This window comes from Channa argus, chromosome 9 (assembly GCF_033026475.1).
Source record: "Channa argus isolate prfri chromosome 9, Channa argus male v1.0, whole genome shotgun sequence".
Taxonomy (NCBI): Eukaryota; Metazoa; Chordata; class Actinopteri; order Anabantiformes; family Channidae; genus Channa; species Channa argus.
Window position 1 is genome coordinate 11043637 of NC_090205.1, and position 8210 is coordinate 11051846.

At 39.6% G+C, this 8210-nt stretch overlaps 1 protein-coding gene across 3 annotated transcripts in view; it reads right to left on the reverse strand.

Moving 5' to 3' along the window:
• The window catches only part of cmss1 (cms1 ribosomal small subunit homolog), a 29505-nt gene that overhangs the window by 3231 nt on the left and 18064 nt on the right, over positions 1-8210 (reverse strand). The gene's annotated exons all lie outside the window — the stretch shown is intronic.

Consider the following 8210-nt stretch of genomic DNA (forward strand, 5'->3'; position numbering starts at 1 on the left):
CCTAAACCCAACAGCAAGAAGTTACACATGGAAAGTTCACGTCATTAATTTTAGAGTATTTATGAGCAAGTGAGTCAGAAAAAAAAAGAAGAAGAAAAAAAGAAACCTGTGGCCGTCAGCCTTCCAGTTGTAATTCAGAGTCGGAGATAATTAGTTTTTCTAACTCTGGAAGCTGTAAAGATTTAGATAAAATGCTTAATTTTCTCCAAGAAGTTACTAGTTTCATATTTGAGTTTTGTTTTGTTAGTGGGAGACAGCAGATATTGAAAGATGTCACTATAGACTGTGGGACAGATATCCTTTCATTTATTTTGGATGCTTAGTGATGATTAAATTACCAAAGCAACCCAGAGGTTAGCCTGTAGTAAACAAAACAGTCAGTGTCTCCCACCTGGTAAAATGTACAAACCTGCAGTTAGAACGAAATAAAATTCAATGTCATTATTAATACTAATACAATAAATTCAGCACTTTTAAAAAGGATCTTGTACCTAGCTTTACCTGTTAGTGACACGGGCTACTGAAATGATGCGAATACAAGTTTTTCTACCTTCCCAGTCTCAACACTCAAATAAATGACTTTTTAGAAGCTGCTAAGAAGAACATAAGGGTTCAGCACAACACAACAATAACACATTGCTGCTCCAGGACATGAGCACAAAGAGTGGGCCATTACACACCCACTATCTAATACCTGACTCCAGATTTTCTGGCCTGGTCTTTCATCCCCCGTCTCACAATTGATTCATTCGATTGTCTTTATCACCTGTTCCTTCCACGGGGCCCTCTTAGCCAAGGGTCACATAAAAAGACCATCTAAAAGATGGATGGGGGACATTAGTCAACTGATTTTTCCTCACAGGTCTTTTTTTCAATCATTCCATAGCCACACCCATCTCATCCCTCACTTCAACCTTTTTTTGTTTTAGTCATCTCAAGGCATACCCGACCGTCTGCTTAAAGACCACCCCCGATATTGATGGACCAAGCCAACCATTCTTTCCCTTGCCGCTCATCCTTTTCTCACTCTCACTCTGAACTACTGTAAGAAAAAGTGAGGACATACAGATGACAAAGACCAATAAAGAGGAGGACAAAGAAGAAGAAGGAAGACTAATAACTGAGCTGAGGACTTTGTGCAGAGATAGTGGAGAAGAAAAGTCCAGATCCAATTGGCGAGCTGCCCACCAGCCCTTCACCGGGTAATTGTTATTTCATTTTATTTTTTTTTATTAGCCATCTGAATCTAATACTACTAATACTAATAAGAAGGTGTGTTTAAAAGGTTGAAATGCTTAAAGGTGATACTATAAGTGCAAAATACAATATTTAGCTTGTACATCATATTGAACTCGTACATCAGTTTTGTATCGCGTTTTTCATGTCACTCACCATCTATAAACACAATTTAAGTGCTTTTTTTTATACACTTAGTACAATGGAAGCACATATGTTTGTAAGGATGTAAGACTAAAATTTACTGTCACAGCAGGTGTGTGGTGGCAAAGGAGGTTTCCCTGCAGCACAGCACAGCAATAACACTTAGCCATGAAATTGCTGTGGAAAGAACTCTGTCATCACAGGCCATTAAAGGGTCATTGAACCCTAACAGCAATGAAAGATTTAACACAGTATATTCTTTAGATTAGAAACACTTTCAAGGAAGAGCTTCTTTTCAGTGTCAAAATGATAAGAATAAAAGACTTGTAATGAAAGAATGTAATGTTTAAATGTAAGGAGGAGCACTAATACACTTGTATCTAACTCTGCTGAATGGGAAAAAGACTGCTGGTGGACAGACAATAATAGTCACACACAAACCAAAGAAGTGCTTGCAACTATGCTATTAATACTTTTAAGTAATTCGTCTGATTATCTCTTTAACAAAGTGTCACAAAGAGCGAAATATAAAAATTAGCTGAGATTTTGTCCATCTTTGCAAATAATGCCCAAACTTTATTAGGCGAGCTCTAAAATTAAGACGGCCTGAGGGCTCGATTAATATAAAGTCATCCAATCTGCAACGCAATCTATCTGTAATTAGCACCTGACTTATTAAAGCTTCAAATTCAAGCCAAATATAACTCACTGATCACATGCAAAATGAACATTTAACAGGCAGCTGGGGCTAATAGTCAAACCTGGTCAGTGCTCACACACAAAGGCATTATTGATGGTAGTTGTGTGAACATACCTGCAATAAATTGAGTAACAAATTAACAAGCCTTGTTTGGTTTCACCATGGACTCCTTGGCATTAACTCTACAAATCTCTGAAAATCTGATGAATGGATAAACACTAATTACTACGTTATTTCCTAATGTAACGTTATATTTGTAGTAGGACAGAGTGCTGTATTTTAGGGCTATGCCAGTTCACAACTGTCCAAGGGTGTTTGATTAGGTTGAGTTCTGGCGATTGAACTAATTTTTAGAACTGTTTGAACATTCAGTCAACCCTCACACCCTGGGTGTGGGGGCATCGTCAGAAAAAACATATGTGACTAAGACAAAGCTGATAACTCTTCATAACTTTGCATTTATTTGCTGTGCTCTATCACATGTGGTCACTGAGAATATGGTTGAGTGATCTATTCAAATGAGTATAGATCATGTTTTTCCGCATCTCCTTTAATCTGTACATTTATTTATACACTTTATATACTGTTTATATGCTGTGCAGCTAGGTGACTTCTTATTTGGGGTTTGACGGTGTGTGACCTTCTGCACCCCTTGCAACAACAGTTGGGATGTGAGTGTACGAAGGGGAATAAAAGAAACAACAGATCAATTTTTTGTCCAGGAGTTAAAGGATAGTGCATGAACGGCATCTGAGCAGATAAACAAAACAGTGATGAGTCGTGCCACTAAGTCTAAAGTGTTGCCCGGAGTCAGCAGATGTTGATCTATGAGAAGGTCGATATCTTCCGTGTCCCCTAACCTTTACTCCCAACATCCTTCTCGGCACAGTTGCTGCAGATGGTAGAGACTGGAAAAGAGGAAATGTGCAGGCTTTCAGAGACACCCAGAGCAGTGAGCTTACAGCTCAGATAACCATAGATCGATGAAACATGCAGGGAAATGGGGTTTGCCTGCTCATCATTAATGGCTGATCAATAGAGGTTGGCTGGTTTTAATGGATGGTGAATAGTGGGGACTGGATTTGATGAGGATCCGCTGACTGGTTCAGTTTTAGTTTCAGACAAAGTACTCAGATTTGGTTACAAGTTCTTAAAGGTGATGCGCTCACTCACACTGGCACAGTGCATACGCAGCTAGGAAGGGCATGACCTCCGAAAAACTCTTCATTACCACGTCAGTCTACTCAATTAGTCTGATTAAAGATACCACTTTAGCATGTGCAGAGCGATACAACAAACCAATTACATCTTTTATCTTCCTGGGACCACAGCCCATTAGGCACCCCATCCCCCATGATACTGAGAACTATTTTGTTGTTGACATAAAAATGCTTCCATAAAAACAATATGATATTGGTGATTAATTCAATTCAGCACGTTTCAACAATCAATAACTCATCTGAGGACATGTGCTATTGTTTCATCTTGTGCTGGTGCAGTGTTGGGGATGAATGAGTAGTGGGTGCAGCAGCAAGTTTAGGAAGCTTTACCTTCAAAGTCGCAATTTCAGCATGTGTTACTGGTAAATCAATAGGACTCAAGGCAGAAGCACAAAATTTGTAAGGAGGCTGTAATAGAAGGATGCGGAAGAAAGATAAATCATAATGCAGTCTGTGGTTCTGCTGGCTTCCTACATGTCTTGTCTCATTCAGTCCATTGTCCTTACATGTTGACTTGATTCTCAGCTACTTCTTGCCCCATAGGTTGTTGTCGCACTAATCCAAAGACTCACAGGCTCAAAGCTTAGATATGACATGAAGTGCAGGAAAGGAGTATGACCAGCAGGAGGTGTAGCAGATGCACTGTAAGACTGACACAGATTGTGTATTGAGGATTTTAACAACCATATTTTGGACACAAAAAGCATTGACATGCTGTAGAACTCCTTAATGTACTATGAACGCTCTCTCTGACACACACACAGACATTAATGTTATGAACTCACGCAATCCTGAATGAGTAAACCAAATGCTTTTCCTGCTCTAAAACAACACACAAGCACACACACACACACACACACCAGTGTAGCATGTTTCCTCCCAGGAAGGAACAGCTACACACACACAATCTGATGTTCATTACCTTCACAAGGAGCAGGTGTTCAGCAATATTAAGGTACTGGTTTGAAGCCAGGTAGTTCTAGTTTAATTTATTTTTTACCTAAAAGTTAAACACCAGTTTCATACTCAGTTCTACATCAACTGTTTCACACGATTTCCGAGTTAAAAGGTGACCTTTAATTGGCACACGTATATTGAAAGACTCTGGATGTATGTGTATAAGAACTGCTGTGTCTCATCTTATCTTCCCCTCGATTAAATTCAAAGCGTCTGGTTTATTTAATTATCTAAATTGACCTCTAATGTATGCCTCTGAGGAATCCAGTCTCACAAGAGAGGGTAATCATAAAAAGTTCAAGTTAAATTGCCTCGTCTCAGTGACAGTCTTCATTTTTTGCTCTGTTAATTGACTGCTCTGTGTGGTATAATGATCCAATTTATATTGGGACACTGAAATCCACGTGTTTGAGTCAAGTCAATCCTGCCTGGCAGTGTGTGATAAAAGCTCCTGATGATGTCGCACAGAAGGTGCTAATCAGAGATACAGGTTATGTAAATAACCCAAAGCTTTTAAGCTTTCACAAAAACCAAATGAGGAAATCCTTTTCTCACCTTGACAGTTTATGTAGCTTACGTAATGTGGGTGCTGTTAAATTAGGATGCTTTTGGCAACACTCTCTACTAACATTACTGCTCCTTTTTCTGCCACCTTCGTTGTTTTAATTACAGACCTAATGTTAATCTTTACATCTACTCTTCTCTTGGTGTTTTCTAAACTCCCTAATGGCCGGTATCACATGCATGATGTCAGTAACACTGCTCTCGTGCTTCGTTTTTAATCATTCACCAACACGAGATCCTGATGCAAGACATGGGGAATCTAGCATCTGAAATGAGCACGAGGGGAGGGACAAAATGTGCTTGTGTGAAAAGTGCATCGCTGTGTACTCGCATACCCCTAAACATGAGGCGGCATAAAATCTCTATGGTAAATTGCAGAATTTCAAATTGTTTAATAATCTTTGTGTCAAAGCTGTCTTACTGAGTGAAAATAAACACCTGGAGCACTGAAACTTACATCAGAGCACAGCAATCAAGCGCATATTACAGACCCACAAATGGTCATTCTTTACTTTTTCACAGCAATAATTACCATTTGACTTACACACCATAGTTACAGCACCAGCAAAAAATGAGACTAATAAGTCTATACATAACCCATTTTCATTAACCCACAAGAAAAGTTAGTCATAATAAAGAGTTTTTTTCCCAAATATTGAGTAGTTCTGAAGGCTTTGGGCACTCTTAGCAGCACATATACTGGAAATACTGCCACATCTGGCATTTATCAGTAGAGATACGAGGGGCACAGGGGCCATAGACAATTATTTAATGCTCCTGTCAGGGACAAACAAAACACACCATAATGCACTGTAGAGGACTTATGTTGAAGGCAGAAAATAACTCTTTTTAAAAGTAAAATGTAGAATGTCATAGCAAATTTTATTGTTTTAAGCCCATCTACGAGAATGAATTCATGGTAAACCTGAGTCAAGATGACAAATCTTGGAACACTCGCAGTGAAGGTGGCTGATTGCCATCTAATGCTCTCTCTCTTTACGCTGAAGTCATCGGTGTACAAAGCACTCAGCAATATGTGCAGTTGAACCACAACATACAATCACAAAATACTACAGCAGTATTGATAATGTCAAATCGCATTTAATGGCTCCGTTCACTCTAGCTGGCTTGTTAACTCTATAATTTTTCTGTTATAACGCTCTCAACAACATTAGTACGGTGCTCCTGCCAAAATATACATCAGCCAGACAGAATGTGAATTACAAAGTGCTGGCCCAACTTGACCCTAACAACTGGAGGCCAAAGAGGACTCTGGGGCACAGTCCGAGCCAGTGTTCCATGACAGGTGGATGTAAAGAGGATACGAGCTACCTTGGGAGTTAGTAGCTAAAACAGAGGTCTCAAATGCAAATAACCTGGTGGGGGGCACATGCCACAGGTTTTTTGCTCCCAAGAGAGTAAATAAATTTTAGGAGAAAAAAGTTTTCCCCCCCTATTAAATTTCAACCTCTGTATACACGTTGTAGCCAAACAGTACTCCTTTCCCACATCTTAATTTAGGAGTGTTTATAATTGTTATCAATACCATTAATAAACAAGGATAATGGAGCATGTTTTCTCCCTACGAGGTCATTCTGCTCATTCTGCTGCTTGCAGTAAAGTCATTAATAGTTGTATAACAAATTACAAAAGAGAGCTACAGAGAGAAGTTTACTGCAGCTGTGCAATCACTTTGTGTAGCTGGTGTGAATGGTGGATTGCAGGTTTCATTCGATGTTGGAAAGTAGGAAAGCTATCCATCCAGTTAGGAAACCGTATGTAAAGCCGTTTTAACTAGCCTGAGAACTGAAAGTATTTGCAGTACATACTGTTTACATCCCTGTGTGCTTGTTAGAAGCTTGTTTGTTTTCTCTGCCTTCGTTGGCACACTGCTGTACTTCTTGGCATGTCATCACTACAAGCTGTCGATCAGAGGACCTACATGAAACCATGAGCAGGACCGTATGTCATAAGAGCCATATGGTTAGTATCACACAGCTGTGTCCATGTGTAATACTGACAACATCATGCCTTTAAAAACACTACTCCTTAGTGCTAGTAGTGGTCACCAGCACATTTTTGTATGATTAAATAAAGACAGTGGAAAAAAAAATTAACTGTACAATCCACATTTCCAGAGAAGTTGTTACAGTCAGTTAAATATAAATAAAAAGAAAAGGTGATGATTTGCTAATTTTTTTAAACGCATTAAGAATATTACAAAGACGACATATATACTCATTTTAAATTTGACACCAGCAACAACTCTAGCAAAGTTGGGACAGGGGTGTGTTAACCATTGTATAGCTCACCTGCTCAATTAACAACAATCTGTAAGTGTTTGGGACTTAAACTTTGAAAGCATGAATTTCTTTCCCATTTTTTTGCTTGATGTAGGATTTCAGGTGTTATAATATAAATAAGTGCAATGTGAGTTCTTTGTGTTACTGCATTGAGAACATGGACAGAGCTGGTCCTTGCTGATTCATACATTATTCCCAGCTCTCAGATCAAAGCTAAAAAAACTTCAATCCACAATTTGTGTCTATTACCATTAATTAGTTATCCATGAAACCACCGTAAATGTTAACCATGCTGTGTGAAATAACGCACCCTCACACCATTACAAATGTTGAATTTGAAATGTGCACTGATAACAACCCAGTCTGTTTTTGATGCAGTGTCACTTGAAGGTACAAAGATCAAGGACATTCACTTTTTAATTTTGGCTTTGCAACTTGATCACACATGATCAGATGTGGGCATATATTTTTCAATTTTCTGAAAAAGGGCTGGAAAAAACAACCGCGGTAAGAGAGGTTCTGGTTAATGCTTTACTCTGTGGGTAGCCCGTGCCCTTTTGATTAGACAGGAGTGATGCAGGCATGCTGCCCCTGGGTGGTGATCGGATAAATAAACAGACATCGCCAGCCACATGTGTGGCGGCCAACCTGCCTGCCAGCCAACCGGTCCTCTGTGGGGCAACCCTGGCAACCATTATTAAAGCTGACTCTGGCTCTGATCCAGAACTCAAGGGGTATTTTCACATGCCTGGCATTGCGTGGGTTTGTGCTTAGACATCAGTATGTGTGTGCTTGTCTAGACACTGGGGGCACACCAAAGAACAAAGTCTGAGTCACATCATCTGTGTGTCGGGTGTTTGTGTGTGTGTGTGTGTGTGTGTGTGAGTGAGAGAGAGAGAGAATTGTGAGGTGGTCAGACCCCATCAGCATTAGTCAATTGAAGGCCAAGGGCAAGGAAACAGCAGCACGTGCCTTGGCTTGACTGTTCACATTAACAGCACTGTTAGATGGGCAGAGAAAGATATACTTACACACTCACATCCAAGAAAAACAGACCCTAGGCCAACACAGAAAATATGTGCCAAA